This window comes from Prionailurus bengalensis, chromosome A3 (assembly GCF_016509475.1).
Source record: "Prionailurus bengalensis isolate Pbe53 chromosome A3, Fcat_Pben_1.1_paternal_pri, whole genome shotgun sequence".
NCBI classification, from domain to species: Eukaryota; Metazoa; Chordata; class Mammalia; order Carnivora; family Felidae; genus Prionailurus; species Prionailurus bengalensis.
In genome coordinates this window covers 54710654-54727498 of record NC_057354.1, presented here as the reverse complement: position 1 = coordinate 54727498, position 16845 = coordinate 54710654, and the positions used below count along the sequence as shown (strand labels likewise).

Here is a 16845-nt window from a genome sequence, read left to right as displayed (position 1 = left end):
GCCCCTCTCCTCACTGTCCTTGGGGAGAGCTTGGAGAGAAGGAAGGAAGAAATGGAATTGCAGTGAGGTTTCTTCCTCAGGAGCTGAGATGCCTGCTGGACTCTTGGCCAAGCCTGAGACCGTGGGAGGAGGAGCTACTTTGGGAAGGAGATAAATTTCATCCTGAACCTGGTGATATTGAAGAGACAATAAGCCATCCAGAGAGACTGCAGACAGGCTACAGATCTGGGAGTTTATCACAGAACATCCAGCCTGGAAGCATACAAAACAAAGATCCACTCTCTTTAAAAAACAAACAAAAATGGGGAGGGGGGTGCCTGGGTGGCTCAGTTGGTGAAGCGTCTAACTCTTGGTTTTGGCTCAGGTCATGATCTCTCAGTTTTGTGAGTTCAAGCCCCACATCAGACTCTGGGCTGGCATCTCAGAGCCTGCTTGGGATTCTCTCTCTCTCTCTCTCTCTCTCTCTCTCTCTCCCTCCCTCTCTCTCTGCCCCTCCCCCACTAGCTCTCCCTCTCTCTCTCAAAATAAATAAACTTAAAAAAAAAAAAAAGGCACACATTAGAACAAAAGCAAAGAGCCAAAGTCTGCTCTGGGAACGTTACTGTTAGAGGCTGGAAGGACAGCATGCTCTATAAGGACAGACGTGGGAAGGTCAGAAAGGTAGTCATGTTCAATAAGTGAAAACATGACTGAATTTCAGGTGATAGTAGAAATACCATGTGCTTCTGAAAACTGCACAGGATAAGGATTAAGACAGGGACACTGCGTTCTAGATAGAATAGCCTTGGGGACTTTACCTTTGTAAAGGAAGGAAGGGGGAAGAGGAGTTCAAGAACCATGATTCAGCGACAGTTTACAAAGCAGACAAGTTAAAAACTGGGTCACTGTTATGACACGTATTTTGGGTAAACTAATTTAAAATTGGGCCAGACCATTTATCATCATTCTGCTTTCTTTATTAGTAAGACAAAAGGATGAACTGAGGTAGTTTTTTTCCCAAGGTCAAAAAGAAGGAGGCTATCCAGATCCCTGCTCTGTACATCATAGCTCTTTGCAGCTAGTGACCTACGGAGGGCTCCCTATGGCCAGGACGTGTGCCAGGGACAGGCAGACATAGGAGCTAAGTAAATGTGATCTCTCCATTTGATAGATTTTAGATCGGTTAAGAAACACCTGTGCAAGGGTCCACACTTGAAGAAGCAGAGAGTCAAACACCATACTGTGACCTCAAAGTTATACTGGCTCTAGCTACCCTACTTGGTTGGGGAACAAAGCAGGGGATGAATGATTCAGATGATACAGCCTCGTCACCTTGGGTAAATTATTATTGCTTTAATAATAATGAGAAGCCAGCAGCCTAAGAAAGAATCTCATTAACATGGATCCAGGCTATTCCGCCAGGAAATCAGAATCATTTGAATAGTAGGATTTCCTTTTGGGAAGCCATCTGGGAAGGCGATTGGAGAACAGACATCTGGATGCATATGCCCTGCTAAAGGAAAACTTGTCTTTCCCTTTCTCCTGGGTTTTAATCTTCCAAATTTGTTTCCAGGAAAGCCCCTACGTGTGGCCAGGTGACCGGACCAGTCCCACTACTAGGGACAGCTCCTTCTGGCGCCCACCTTGGGGCCGCTCCTTACAGGATTTTCCCTGGTGGGTGCGCTTGAGCCGGACCTCAGGCACCACAGGCTGCAGGGCTGAGTTTCCTCTCCTCCTCTTAAGAAGTGCTTCCGACGGGAATGATGGAGTACTAAAGTGTCTGTTTGGGAAAGTAAATAGATACAAGGCAAATAAATAAAAATGCCCAGAAGCAATTACAGAAAGGAAGTGACATTTTTATGTAAGTCACTTTTCTGATGGACAACAGGCCTCCTTTGCCGAGAGTGCCGTGGGAATGCTTCCGGGAGGGGGACGGTCGCCAAACAACTAGAGCGTCGTGATAAGAAAATCAAACAAAAAGAGGATGGAAAGGCCACCCGGCAGTCACTCGAGGCTGGAAGTTGCTGCCTTTATTTCCTCTCGAGTCCGCTCGCCACCCCCCCCCCCGCCCCCCCGCTACCGCACTCCCCGAGCGGGCAGTTTGGGGAGCGGGGACCTCTGCTCCGCGTCCGCGCCGGTCCCGCGCCCCCCCACCCCGCCCCCCCGGTGCCCGCCGCGCCGGAGCGCCGGGTGTCCGGGCCGTGCCCGAGCCCGGCCGTGCCGCGAGCCCCGGCTCTGCCTGCGCGCCCCCAGGTGGGTGTCTGGCCCCCGCCCCGCGCGCGGGCCCGGGCCGGCCTCTGGGCGGTGTCGCTGCGCGGCCGGGGAGGAGCGGCGGGAGGAGGAGGAGGAGGAAGCGCGCGGAGGAGGCGGGCGCAGCGCGCCGGGGGAGGGTCGCCGCCGCCTCCGCCGCCGCCGCCGCCGCCGCCGCGGGGATCGTCAGGCCGGAGCCGCGCGGCCGAGCGGGCGGCAGGCGGCGGGGAGGGCTCGGCGGCGGGAGGCTCGCGGCGGCCGGGCCGGCGGGGTCCGCCCGGGCCGGCAGCGTCCGCCGAGCGGCGGGAGGAGGGAGCGGCGCAGACAAAGAGCGGCGCCTGGGCGGGCGCTGTGCGGCCGCCGCCCCGGGACCCGCGCCGCTGCCCTCCGGCCTCGGCGGGCGGCCCACGGCGAGGTAAGCGCTGGCGGCGGGCTCCGGGCGGGAGCCGCGAACTTGGGCCGTGCGGCGGAGTTGGCGCGCGCCTGGGGAGGGGTCGGGGAGGGGGGCCGGTGCCCTCGGCGCCCCGCCGGTGCCCTCGGCCCCGCCGCGGCCTGGCCCCCCGCGGCCGCAACTGCCCGGCACCTCCCGGCTCCTCACCTTCCCGCCCGCCTTCCGGGCACCCCCCACCTTCTCCGGGCCGGCGCTGGGGGCGGGGGTGCCGGCGAGGGCGCGGGAGGGCGCGGGGGCCTGGGCGGCGCGTTCCCGGGACCGGAGACCACCCCGGGCGCGTGGGGTCGCCTGGCCTGCGAGCGGGCGGCGGGCGCGGAGCCAGGAGCAGGCGTGGGACCGTGCGGTGGCCGGGGTCGCCGGGGCGTGAGTCCCCGGGAAGAATAGCCCGTTTCGCGCGGCCCCAGCGCAGGGACGCGGGAGGCCGAGCTCGGCCCGGACAACTTAACTGTGTTTATTGCAACTATTTACGATCCCGCACAAAGCTGCTGTCACATCGCATAAAGGAGGTCCTCGACTGGGCGAGGGGCGCTTTGTGACGGGTTCCAGCCTCTGCGTCCTGTCCCAGATTTACATGACTCTGTTACAGCCACCTGAAAGAAAGTTTCTCACATCGCTCTGCCCTCTCGGTTTATTCAGGGCGATTTAACCACCAAGTGGTTCTGGAAGAATTTGGTGTGCGATTTTTAAGGCATTGAAGGCAACTCCCTTGTGAGTGCAGTTAGCGTGGCATCGTGCGGAGGTATCTAATTTGCAAAACGCTTTAATTTGGAGACAATAACGATCGCCTTGGAAGGTCTGCGCGGGATGCTGGGGGTTACTGGCCGAGGAACATCAGGCACCTGACTTTAGCATTGTTAACAGCTTCAGGGACAAAGCAGGAACGCGTGTAGAGCGGGCCTGTATCACTTCAGACAATTCCGGTTGGCAGTTTCCCCTTTATTTGGTTTTGTTTATTTTGCCAACAGGTTTAAGGCTGAATCTGCCAAGTTTGTGTCTGCATAAGGGAATGAGCAGGCCCCAGTGGTGGGCCCTAGGAGCTTAGAAATCTCGCCGGCCCCTCCTTCTGTTGACCCAAACAGAAACTGAACCAGCCAGGCCAGGGGGTATGGCTCACCCTGGACCTGCAGGCGGGAGAGGCCCGTCCAGGCCCATCCCCAGCGTCTCCCGGCTTCTGGGAAGGGATTTGGGTAGGAATGAAAATAATTCGGGTGTGTTTCATACCACTGCGTTTGATATTGTTAGCAGCAGTGCTTTTCAAGTCTTGAAATGACTGAAAATGAAATTAAGCAGGGCTACTTTAACTTATCAAAACAGATCTAAACTTTGCTTCTGAATACTCTCTTAATTCTCTTACCCGGCGTTCCTCGATAGATGGGTAAATTAATAACAGGATTCAAGCGTGTGCGGTTTTTGTATAAAGAGAACGGCAGTCTGTGGACGCTTGGAGAAGAAATGGGCTTAAGTGGGAGAGGGAGCTGTTGATGTAGGTTTTTAAGTGTCGGGAGCAGGGATTTCCTGAAAAACGGCTGTTAATGGTGCTTGTGCAGCAGTGACCCACAAGGGAAAATCCTACCTTAATGAATTCTCCCCTTGAGGTTGATTAGATATGCACTTTTGATTGGAGAAAAAGGCCGGATGTTTGTGGTCATCTGGCTGCAGCTCCTTGAGGCTGAAATTGAGAACTTTAAGCAAGTGGGGAGCTTGTGGGAGGTGCCTGACTCTGGCTTCCTCTCCTGGAGGCCTCACCTGGGCTCCCAGCATCTCCGCTGTTAACCTAAACACGCCACCACTGATCATTGAGTTTAGTATGAAATTGGGTGTCAGATCACCACCCTTACAACTGAGCACTCCATCACCCACCTCTGCCCACTTGTGGAGAAAGTGGCCCTTTTTAAACATTTGTTTATTTATTTATACTTATTTTTAAAGATATTATTTGTAAGTAATCTCTACACCCAACGTGGGGCTCAAACTCAGACCACGAGATCAAGTCTCTTGCTCCACTGGGGAGCCAGCGAGATGCCCTGAAACTGGCCCTTTTTTAAATGGGCGGGGCTTATTTAAGGTGCATTTCTAATAGTTGGGCTCAGTTTCCAGGCTTTGAGTTTTGCTTTATTCCATGCTGTATGCTTAAATTCTCTTCATCTCTGAAATCAGTGACCCTGCCCTGTCATTTGCATTGGGGGATTATTGAGATTTTTCCAACCAACAGCAGATCTTATGTACACAGTATTTGAGAAAGGCACTATCATCCATATTAAATACACCGGAAATCTTCCTTGCATGAGCACAAACTAGATAACCTTTTAAAATACCCTAAAGACTCCCTGATTGCCTGGAATAACCTGTAGTCCTTTACTTGATCACTTGCATTAGCTTAATTTGCCCTGGCTAAATGAGGCTGTGTTGCTCTCTGGGACACACAGGCTTCTAACTGCCCAGACTGACTTACAGTGTGCGCTGGGGAGAGAGCGCTCGTGGACATGATTCTCCATCATTAAAAATGAGGCTGGCTAGCTGAGGAGCTTAAAATTGCTTGCTGCAACTGCACGGGAGGGCAGTGGACAATGCTTGGGGAAACTTGTAAGCTAAACTCTTTTCACAAATGAACTGGAAACTCCCCACGACTCACCCCAGAAGCTTAGGGAATTAGTCTTCCCATCCAGAGGGAGAGCAAATGGCGCTTCCAAATTGTTTCTCTTTCCTCAGATGAGTGATGGAAACCCTTCATGGCATGTTTTTACAGGGCCTAAGCTACAAATGCTATCATGTATGTTGTTAGATGCCTGAGTTCAGGCAACTTCGAAAGGGGTCAAGATGGCCTTTTAACCGGTTGTCAAAAGTATGCAGCTTAAGTAAAAATAGTTTCTTATGTCTTTAGGCCGCTTTCGTAATACAGTCGTAAAAATTAGAGTGTTCTTTCTTTTCCTTTATTTTACTTTGAACAGATCCCAAAGTACGTATATTTCTGAAGGTGTAATCGGCGTTAGCAAGTTATACCCCTCAACGCGCGCGCACACACACACACACACCCACACGTCACCATCTGCCCTGTGGTTTCTTGTGTTCATATCTTATACATGTGGATGCCCAACAAATATTAAACACATGAATATTGAATGCTGAGCCTGTTGGGCAGTTAGGGCTCTTGTTTCCACTGAAATGTGAGTAATAAAAGATCTCCAGAATCTTTGTACCTCTGCTCAGAACCTCTGACCTCGTGGATGGCTTTGTCCCCAGGATGTCTGGACAGTTGGGTGAATTTGGTCTGGTGGCCTATTTGGTAAATTCTTGGTCAAATGCATCATATATAGTCCTGAAGCTAAACTTAAAAAAAACAAAAAACAAAACGAACAAAAAACAAACCCAGTTGCACACCCACCTGGTGGTTTGGCTGCATATATTATTTTTCAGTAGATTGTCCGTGTCAGCTTGAATTGGAAACTGTGGGCAAAGTGTTTGTCCTCCTGGCCTGGTACGTTAATTAGTCAGTTCCACCTTACTTTTTTCTCCTGCTTGTATTTTTAGTGGTTTTAAAAGGAGAAGCTTCAAGGGCATTCGGAATTTAAATATTACAGTTTCCTCTTGAGATAGTTTTGCTGGTCAGTGCTTAAATGAAGCCCCAAAGTGCGATAGTCAGGTAAGAATAATAGATACTAACTCGTATGTTAATGTAAAGTTTATGGATTGCTTTCCACAAAGGCCGTCCTATTTAATATTTGACATATCATGGTAAAATGGGCTCTGGCCCTTATTTCTCTGTGAGGAGACTAGAGCTCAGGGGCAACCCCAGGGATGATGGAGCTTGAACTTGAGTATAAGTCCTGCCCTCCAGAGCCCTTGGCCCTGCTAAGCAGGCAGTTGATAAGGAACGCCAAAAGAGTGCTGGATAGATGTTTTTTTTTTTTAATTTTTTTTTTCAACGTTTATTTATTTTTGGGACAGAGAGAGACAGAGCATGAACGGGGGAGGGGCAGAGAGAGAGGGAGACACAGAATTGGAAACAGGCTCCAGGCTCTGAGCCATCAGCCCAGAGCCTGACGCGGGGCTCGAACTCACGGACCGCAAGATCGTGACCTGGCTGAAGTCGGACGCTTAACCGACTGCGCCACCCAGGCGCCCCTGGATAGATGTTTTTATGAGGCTGTTGATCTAATAGCATGTACCACTAATGAAGTGAAGCATCGTAGACCTTGCGTGGATGCCTTTGCCGTGTTGCACATGTGAGCAGATAGTGGTGGGAGCAGATTCTCTAATGTGAGCTGGCTCTTTGAAGATGAGCCGTTTCAGGGGAGGCAGACAGGAGTGGTTACAGTGAACTGTTGTCCTTGCTTCATTGCTGGGAGCCAGCATTACCTTGGAAAGGCTCTGCAAGTTGAAATGTGCTTATTCACTCTTAGCGTGTATCTCGGTCTGCTCCGGATGCCGTAACAGAAGCACACAGACTGGGTGTAAAACCGAAATTTATTTCTCACAGTTCTGGAGGCTGGAAAGTCCAAGAGCAAAGTGCTGGTAGTTTCAGTTCTTGGTGAGTCTCTCTTCCTGGCTTGCAGAAGGCCACCTTCTCATTGTGTCCTTGTGTGCTCTCTCGTTTCTGCTTGCAGAGAGTCTGGTGGCTTTTCCTCTTCTTATAAGGTCATCAGTCCTGTGGGATTAGGGCCCCACCCTAAGAATCATAATTACCTCCTCAAAGGCTGTCTCTAAACAGCCACTTTGGGGGTTGGATGGAGCTCCAACATATGAATATTGGGGATACAGTTCATAACAGTGTGTAACGCTGTGTTCAAAAACAAGGCTGATTGTTTTAGAAAGTCCTATTGCTTCCCTCACCCAGATCTGGAATCTGCTTGTTGGAGAACACCTGCCAGGGATGGTTATAGAGCAGACCGAAGGAGGGGATGGCAGTTCATTATTGGTCATGCAACCTCCAAATAGGGAAGGAGCCTGGGCACTGGGCTTTTAGATGCTGGTCAGGTTTTAGGTAGAATGATTAAGGAGAGAAATCAGTGCTGACTTAATCCATTTATGGATGCTTCACCTCAGTACATGTAGGTTTTTTTTGGTATCAGGAACAAGATAAAATATCAGCTATAGGGAAAGCATTGGGTTTGTCTGGTAATGAAAGCCCGTCCTGGCCCAAGCTGTAGGGAGCCAAGTGGGAGGGCCGCGCTGTCCCCTCTGGGCCTGCTGTTGCTGTGAATTTGTGGGAGCGGGGGAGGGGCAGTGGGAGAGGGAGAAAAAGAATCCCAAGCAGGCTCCCCCTGGGATGGGAGCCTCACATGTGGGGCTCGAGACCATGACCTGAGCCCGTATGGAATCAGATGCTTAACCAGCCGGGCCACCAAGGTGCCCCATGAAATTAATTATTTTTTAATGTTTACTTATTTTTGAGAGACAGAGACAGAGAGCTAGGGCGGGGGAGGGGCAGAGAGAATGGGAGACACAGAATCCTAAGCAGGCTCCAGGCTTTGAGCTGTCAGCACAGAGCCCAGCAGCTCAAACCCATGAACCACAAGATCATGACCTGAGCCGAAGCCAGACGCTTAAACCGACTAAGCCACCCAGGTGCCCCCCATGGAATTAATTTTTATATTTTTTATCTTACCCAATAGATCAAAAATATTTTTATTTCTATGTGTAATCAATATAAAACCGTATTAATGAGATAGTTTACCTTGTTTTGCTTGTGTGCAGTCTTTGAAATCTGGCATGTATTCTGTATTTCTGGCACACCACATTCCTTCTTTCCATCTGGAGTGGCCAGGAGCCTCTTGAGGTTAGTAGTGGCTGCCGTATTGCAGAGGACAGGTCTATACTCACTTTAGGATTTCAGCTTCATCTCTTCTGTGTGTCTCAAAGTAGAGATAGCTGAGGAGACAGCATGGGCACAATTCAGAATAATAGTAATGGCAATTATTATTATTCCTTAGCGGGAAAGGCCTCACCCTTGTAGATCTAGGGAATAATGTACTATTTCCTACGCTTGATAAAGTCAGATTTGGTTACATGTAATCAAAATACTTTGTCCAGTTTACAGATATTTTTAAAATGTGTTTTGAATTCTCGAGGGTAAGTTGCCAACTTAAAATAACTTTTGGGTGTTAGTGTTCAACATATTTTTGGTGTACATTAAGTGCTTTATAAGTACAAAAGCTAAAATCGTATTTTCTTTAGTGATCGTTAGCTTATCTGTTAACACATGCACACTCAGTCTCGTGTTGTAATTACTGGTCTGAGCACTTTATACAAAGTAATAACTCATTGAATCCTCTCAAAAATTAGGTGTAGATACTGCTAGCAAATAGTGGATGTGGAACTCAACCTCAGGCTGACTTCTGAGTCTCTGCTCTTATCGACGAAGCTAGGCCACCATCTTTTTGTTAAGATGTCTCTGAAAATACATAAACAGAGCCATAAACTTTTATTAGGTATAAGATTTGAGAAACCTTGATGGAAAACCATCGATAAAGAGTGGAGCTTGGGTATCAGTTCATACTGGAACTTCTTGTATCAGCCAGGCAGTGGAGGAAGCCCTGAACTTGGGAAAGACATAATGAATACAGCTGCTCCAGGGGTCATGAAAGGCTAGCTGTGCAGGGTCACAGAGGAGCATTACTGGGCACCCTTGGCCTTGCTTCTCCTCTCAGCCCCTCCTTGCTGCATACCACGGGCCATTGCTCCTCAGATGGGCAAACTCTCCAGCTCTGAGGTGGGCATCACTATCCCTGGGAGGGCTTGCCTTAGACCTCAGATCGCTGGGCTCACCCCAGAGGGTCTGACGCAGGATGCGCTTTTTTGCTGAGTTCTCAGGTGGCCTGTGATGGGATGGGAGCCGCACGCTGAGAACCACTGTTGAGGGATTTGCAGTATAACACAGGGTGAGTGAGGAGGTTTCTCTGTTTGATGATAGTAGCAGTATTTTAATTTGAGAGTGGCCCACAAGCCTGCGTGCAGGTACTATTGTGCAGGTCTCTGCAGCTGGCTCCTTTGTAAATGGCTGTGTGGGGGGCTCCCCACCCAATTTCCACCACTGTGGGGACTGAGGAGGCAGGACTGAGTTTTCTTGTTCTTCCACTTAGTTCCTGAGTGCTTGTTTTGTTGGGATATCTTTTGGGAGGTCATTGTCAGTTGCTGCTGTTTTTTCTTAATGAGTTCATGTTAGAGAAGGTAGGTCGGTAGGTACTTGGAGCCTTGGAGCCCAACACACCAAATCCTTTTCTTTCGTGCTTTTGTGAGATCTGTGCAGGTCTCAAAGAATCCCAAAATGGCTTTGAAAATCTACTTCTTGGATCATGAGAGGGGCCAGGTCAAGTGTCAGTCTGGATTTTTGGAAGGCTTCTCTAACAAGGTTCCAATGGGAGCTTTGACATTGGTAGTCATTCCAAGTAAGACCGTCCTTAATACACCCTTCTGTGTTTGGAAGGCCCTTAGGGGCTCTCAGAGCATTGGCTAACTTTTGCCCAGGGCAGGTGGAACTGAGATAGAACCGAGAGTCCGGTGCCCCTGTTGGGAGAAGTATCCATGTGTCTGTCCTAAGACTCAGGAACACAGTGGTTTCAGATGGTCCACACCTTGGGCAGCTTCTTTGAATTCACAGTCTTAGATTTGCCGTCCAGCTGTCTCCCCCTGGCCAGCTCTGTATGTAGCATGTTCCAGGAGGAGTAGCAGCAAAGATTTATTTATTTAAACAAGCTTAATAATTCTCCCAGCAGCAGTGGGGGTGGCCAGCTAGTAAGAAATGTTACCAGGAGCTGAGGTCGCAGCGAGATGCCTAGAAAGTGCCAGTGGCTGTCTTACCAGACAAAGCCCATCAATGTCTGCATTGATTTTCCTTAGAGGATGGGGCTCAGCTTTAATATCTTATGAATTTTGGCTGAATATTTAAGGATGTCTGCAAGTCAACAAGTATTTTAATTATGTCACTTATGAGCCTGGCTGCAGAAGAGCAGTTCCTGTTCTGTCCTGCCAGCTGTGTCCATTTTAAGGACAATCACTCTAAAAGCTTGTTTCCCTGTTCGCAAGTCTTGTTTGTGTTGGGTGGGGGTGATGGGGAGAGGTCTGAATGGGTGATAAACAGCCCTCTTACTGCTCTGAGTGATGGAAACCAGCTCAGGGACATTGACATAAAAACTGCAAGCTGCTGGAGAATTTTTTTAAGAGACCAAGAAATAACCAGGGATTCAAGGAGTTATTTTAGAGACAGTTGCAGGAAATTTGACGTAGGTGAATAGTGAATTTTCATCAGCCCCCCTCTTTTTAAAGAAACCTATTTAGGAACAATATCTGGCAAGACAGATATAAAAGCAGATCTTTCTTTGCATCCTTTCGCTTCTCCCCTCCATGTTTCACCTTTGCATGCGACTCATTTCGTGTACACCCCCGCCCTGACCATTTATCTTAAAGTCCGTTTTCCATCTGTCTCCATTACCAGCATGTGTATGGTTCTTCCTTTACGTGCTTTGGTTACTGCCCTCCTTGGCCCTCTGCCCTCCTTGGCCCTCCCTAGCTTATAGTTAGGAGCTCCTCCTGCCACCCCTTTATTAAGCCATCTCGTGCCTCCCCCTGGTTTCCTTAGTAGGTCTGTTTTAGATGGCTCAGTAGGTGAGACCCAGTGGCGACGGTAAGCAAACCACGCTGTTATCCTCTAAACAGAAAAAGGGGAGCAGAGATGACACTCAGCTGGCCGTCATAATTTTCACTTTGAAGCATGCCTGGGTAGCACGGAAGCCCACTTGATGCGGCCTAGATTAAGGCTCAGGTGTTTAATATGTTGCTGCTTAAACTTGATTGTGCCACTCCCTCAGCGCTGGTCAGGAAGGCTCATTCCACCGTCCAAAAAAGAGAGGTAGGTTCCCTTTTTGTCCATGTCTCAGGTCGGTGAGGGTTACATGTTGAAGGAAGAAAATATGTGTTTAACATGATGGCGTATTAATATGTGCAAATCCCCATCCATTTTGGGGTCTTAACTGGCTGTTAGGTATGGATCAAGAAATAAGAGCACTTCACTTTGGCAAATATGTTAATTGTTAATATTTTTAAAAACTTAATTGAGACTTGGACCTCCAGTCCTATATATAGATGAGTGGTTCTCAGCTGGGGGTGATGTTGCCCATATGGACATTTGGCAGTGTCTGGGGACATTTTCCAATTATCTTGACGGGGGAGTGTGCCTGGTGTCTTAGTGGGTACAGGCCAGGGATACTGCTAAACATCCTGAAATACACAGGGCAGCTTCCACCCCAGAAAATCTACTGGCCCAGAATGTCAGTATTTCAGCAACCTTCATGTCAGTGAACGCTTCCTTCCTTTACTCAGATCCTTAAATTAATGGCACATGTATTCTTTCACACAGTTGCCCATATGGAGATAATTTTTTTTCATCCATTTTTATAAACATGAAAAATATCTATTTAGAGAGCTAGACAGTATTTATACATCTTGCAGTTATATAAAGGAGAAACCTCCTTTAATATAACTGACTTAACCACAGTTTATCTTTAATACTGTTGGTGAAGTGTGGCATATGTTGGTTTTTCAAATTGTCTTCTTCTCCATGTTTGGACCATGTAAGTATAAAATGTCAATTTGCAGGAAACCTTTTGAAATCTAGCTGAACCGTGATAAAAACATACTCTCCTTAGAATGTCCACTTACAAGGAAGTCATGGAGTCCCTTGCCAATTGTTTTTAATAACTAGTCAATTTTCAGAGTTTGGTCCACTCCAAATCTGTCTGCCTAGCTCAGAATCCTTTTAATCTTTGGCTATCCATAGGAAAAAAAAAATTGTAGTTGTTATGGCTAAAGTTCGTAAGATTCTAGGTTCAACCTGACAATCATTGGACTGGTCACATCTGTTAGCTTTCAAATGTTTCATTTCCATCTTTGTATAGTTCCGAAAAAGAAACTCTTTAGGAGAGAGCGAACGAAAATACCGCAAATGAGACCTTATCCAGGGAAACGGAAAGAGAAAATTATAATTTGGCTGTTAGTCTCTGTCCAGGTTAGTGGTAGAGGTGCCTATTAGTTGGGCTGGAGTATGACGTTGATGTCTCTACTTCTTTTTCTCTTCAGACGTAGACTCTGACTTGACAGAGTCCAATAAGCCCAGAAGTTAAGAGGGTGGCCAATTAGAAGTTTCCTTGGCTATATCTAGATCTATTTTGTATAAATCCCTTCCGGCTGTACTGTTCTTCCTTTTTACTTTGTTGCTTCTTCTCTCTTCCTGTTCAGTTATGGGGATAAACACAAAATCAGCACTTTGTAAGTCTTTGAATTTTTCTTGGTGAAGATTGTTAAAAGGCACAATCAGTCCTTTCTTTTTTCTAAATGCTCCCATCCTCACGTGGACTGGGGAGGACCTCTGAAAGGTTAACAGTAACTCCTTCTGACCGACTTGAACCTTCTAGGTATGAGCTCTAAAACAATGTAACCTATCTAATTGTTCTTTGCAGGCTCCTATCGTTTGATTCTTACAGCAGGGCTGGAGGGAGGCAAGTGTGGTCACTACGCCACTGAGTGAATGAGAAAAGTGCGGGTCACTGGGCAGTGGCTAGCCCCGGGGGTCTTGTGAGTGGCCAAGGGGATCCCCAGGCCCATGCCCTCAGCAGTGCATGGGGTCTGGGTCGTGTGTGTGAGCTGCTCTAATCCAGAAGCTGCGGACTCTGGACTTCCTTCCTGCTTTGTGTATGTATGTCTCCTCCCTGAAAGTAAAATGTTTGCCTTTATGCAGTAACTTCTTGACTTGTGATTTTAATAGGAGCTGGAATCACAGTATCTTTCGGAACTTCATTAGCAGCTAGCCTCGGTTTGAACTTCAAAAATCTTGCTTTGAGCGAGGACTGGACGGGTCCTCTCCTTTTCCCCTGCTGCTAATTTATCTCACGTTGTGCCTCCAGCCCTTAACCTCCCAACCTCTATTTTTGTCTTCTGTGAAACAAGGCCTTAGGGCTCCTGTTTTTAAAGACCTTGCACAGCCCTGCCATTCCCTCTTTAAACATTTGAACCACACCGCTCCTTTTCAAAGGAGTTTTGTCCAAGGAGGGTGGCATGAGCAGACTTCTGTCTCAATTTTATTGCTCTTCCTTTTTTGTGAATCTAGTTTGAGGACGGAAAAGGCACGTGTGTGCAGGTGTAGAAAAGGCTGCGTTATTAATTCTGATCTGACCCACAAATTGGACCGCTGTCCCCATCACACACTTAATGCTTTGCAGTGCCACCTAAGTGACAGGCACCATGCCAAGTGCCCCGGATACAAAAACCCGCCCTCAGGGAGGGTATAACCCAATGTGAGATGGTTTTCCAGGTTCCCACTCAGCTCTCTTCCCGATTAACTAGTATTTAAAATGACTGTGATGTCTCTGTGGGGTCCTGTAGAGAATACAAGGGAAGATGCACGGAAGTCCCCAAGGCCAGGTAGAACCCGTTTCAAATATTCCAGGGAAGGGTAGTTTTCTTCGAGATCTTTAGGAACTCTTCATTTTACAGACAGCCCCAGAGTCAGCCAAATGCCAACTGAGCAGAGATGCATCCCACCCCCCCTCCCAGGATTGCCACTGTTCTCCCGGGGCCTGGCTGAGGCTCATACTCTCTGCTCACTTGGGGTGAGCACTCACTTTTTGGATCCACGAGTCCATAACTTTCAGAGATTGTAAACCTTACATCTTTGTTGTTTATTTGCTTGAGACTTTTAGATCTTAAAAATTAGTAGGGGTGCCTGGGTGGCTCAGTCGGTTGGGCATCCGACTTCGGCTCAGGTCATGATCTCACGGTTTGTGAGTTCGAGCCCCGCCTCGGGCTCTGTGCTGACAGCTCGGAGCCTGGAACTTCTTCAGATTCTGTGTCTCCCTCTCTTTCTGCCCCTCCCCAGCTCACGCTCTGTCTCTCTCTCTCTCTCTCTCTCTCTCTCTCAAGAATAAACATTTTTTAAAAGTTAAAAAAAAAATTAAAAAAAAATTACAAAAAAAATTAGTAAAGCTACTTTTTGGTATGTTTAAGAGAAGGCTGGCGTTAGGCGGCACGCCGATGCCTCCTTATTCCTTTTGTTTTAAATTGATAATGGCATAAATGCATTATGGCATTACATTTTAATCTGGAAAAGATTTATGTAGTCAAGTTACTGCTTCCCCCGGATTAGTAATGAATACTGTAAATCACTCCTGTCCAGCCATTTTGCAGGTTTATTTTGTATCCTACTGGTAGTCTAGTTTGAAGTGTGTCTCCTTTGAAACTTAAACTCTGTCTCTCTCGATCATCGAAGTTCTTTTTGTCTATTTTAAGTGCAGTGTTTCAGGCTGTTGACTTCGGCTTTATCTAGTACCCAAATCGTGCCATTCGGCATCAAGTTGGGATGAAGCTGTTGTCTGTAGGCGGGCTGATTTGGGTACTACTTTAGCCCTGTTTAGCATCAGGAGATAACTGAATACTGGCATTCAACACAATTAAAATCATAATTTGTGATTTGTCTTCCATTTCATACCGCACCAGTTTGCATTTAACTTTTGATGATGTGGATTAGTGTAAAATAGTTTTTATGAGACGCTGTAATTATTTGTCATTAATGCTTGGCGTTTCAATTAACTTAATTTGAGAATAATGAGACTATCACTTGAAATATGAGTTACGTGATGTCACTGTAAAGATTCCTGAATGAATCGATTAAAGAATACATCGATTCCTGGTTCTCGGCGACCTGAGTGGGAAAGAATTTAATGTATGTTCAATAAGCTTGTTCTGGGTCTCGTTCAGGAGAGGGAGTTTTTTGTTGTTATTTATAAACTCGTAGTCTTTATTATTTCACATATTCAAGTATATCTAATGTGTTCTCTGAAGAACAGGACAAAAATTGTAATGAGTTGCAACTATATAATGACCTTATTTTATTGTGTTAAGCTAATGGAGTAGGTTTCTCTCCTTTTGTTCATTCCAGTTTTTACCCACCTGCTTTTCCAAAGTACGCTTTGTAATTCATCCATGTTATGCTTCGCATGTATGTATTTCCAGATAGTACGTATGGTACATATATTTATTTCTAAGTTTATTTACCTTGAGAGAGAGACAGTGTGAGTGGGAGAGGTCCAGAGAGGGAGGGAGAGAGAGAATCCCAAGCAGGCTGCGCACTGCCAGCCTGGAGCCCAGTGCAGGGCTTGAACTCAAGAGCCATGAGATCATGATCTGAGCCGAAACCAAGAAGACACTTAACCAACGGAGAGCCACCCAGGTGTGCCTGTATTTTTACATGAACATGTATTTGATATGAACCTTTAATTTTAGAATAGTTTTAATAATTTTTTTTTTACATTTCTTTTAAAATTTTGTCAAGTAATCTCTACACCCAGCGTGGGGCTCGAACTCATGACCCCAAGATCAAGAGTCACATGCTCTTCCGACTGACCCAGCCTGGCACCGCTAATTTTAGGATAGTTTTAGATTTACAGAAAAAATTGCAAAATTGGTGTTGGTACATTATTGTTAACTGAAGTCCACACTTTATTTGGATTTTCTTAACTTTTATGTAATGTCCCTTTTTTGGACCCCCCCCCCCCCGCCAAGAAGACCACATGATAGTTAGTTGTCAAGTCTCTTTAGGATCCTCTTGGCTATGAAAGTTTCTCAGACTCTCCTTACTTTGATGACCTGTGCACTTTTGAGGAAGACCAGTCATGAGTTTTGTGGAACATTCCTCAGTTGGGATTTGTTTGATGTTTTTCTCATGATTAGACTGGAGTTGGGGGTTTTGGAAGGGAGATCACAGACATCAGATGCCATTTTCATCATCTCAGTGGTGCGTACTGTCAGTGTGACTCATGACCTCGGTCCCCTGGCTGAGGTGGTATTTGCAGGCTCCCCACTGTAAAGTTAACTCGTGTTTCCTCTGTCCGTCCAGCAGTTGGGGAGGAAGTCACTTAAATGGGGAGGAGTTATGTTCTCCCTCCTCCAGGGGGTTGTATCTCAGTTATTTGGAATTGTGCATGGGAGATTGATTTATTCTCTCTGAAAGAGGAAGGTTTTCAGTGGTCACAGGGGCATTGTAGCCCCACCCTAGGTGCCGGTCCAGAGGAGGGAACTAGGGGCCCGCTCTGTTTTTAGAATGTGGTCCTAGGGTATGTATTAGGAACGCAGATTCCTGGGCCTGCTTTGGCCCTACTGCCTGAGTCTCCTGGGGAGCG

At 47.3% G+C, this 16845-nt stretch overlaps 1 protein-coding gene across 3 annotated transcripts in view; it reads left to right on the top strand.

Annotated features, from left to right (window-relative positions):
• The first annotated feature begins 2490 nt into the window (after positions 1 to 2490).
• Positions 2491 to 16845, top strand: part of NCK2 (NCK adaptor protein 2) — a 154430-nt gene continuing 140075 nt past the window's right edge. For 2 of the 3 annotated variants that reach the window (XM_043603042.1, XM_043603041.1), the window contains exon 1: positions 2491 to 2644. The gene's annotated coding sequence lies outside the window, so the exon portion shown is untranslated. The remainder of the gene's footprint in view (positions 2645 to 16845) is intronic. The other variant, XM_043603040.1, reaches the window with a different exon arrangement.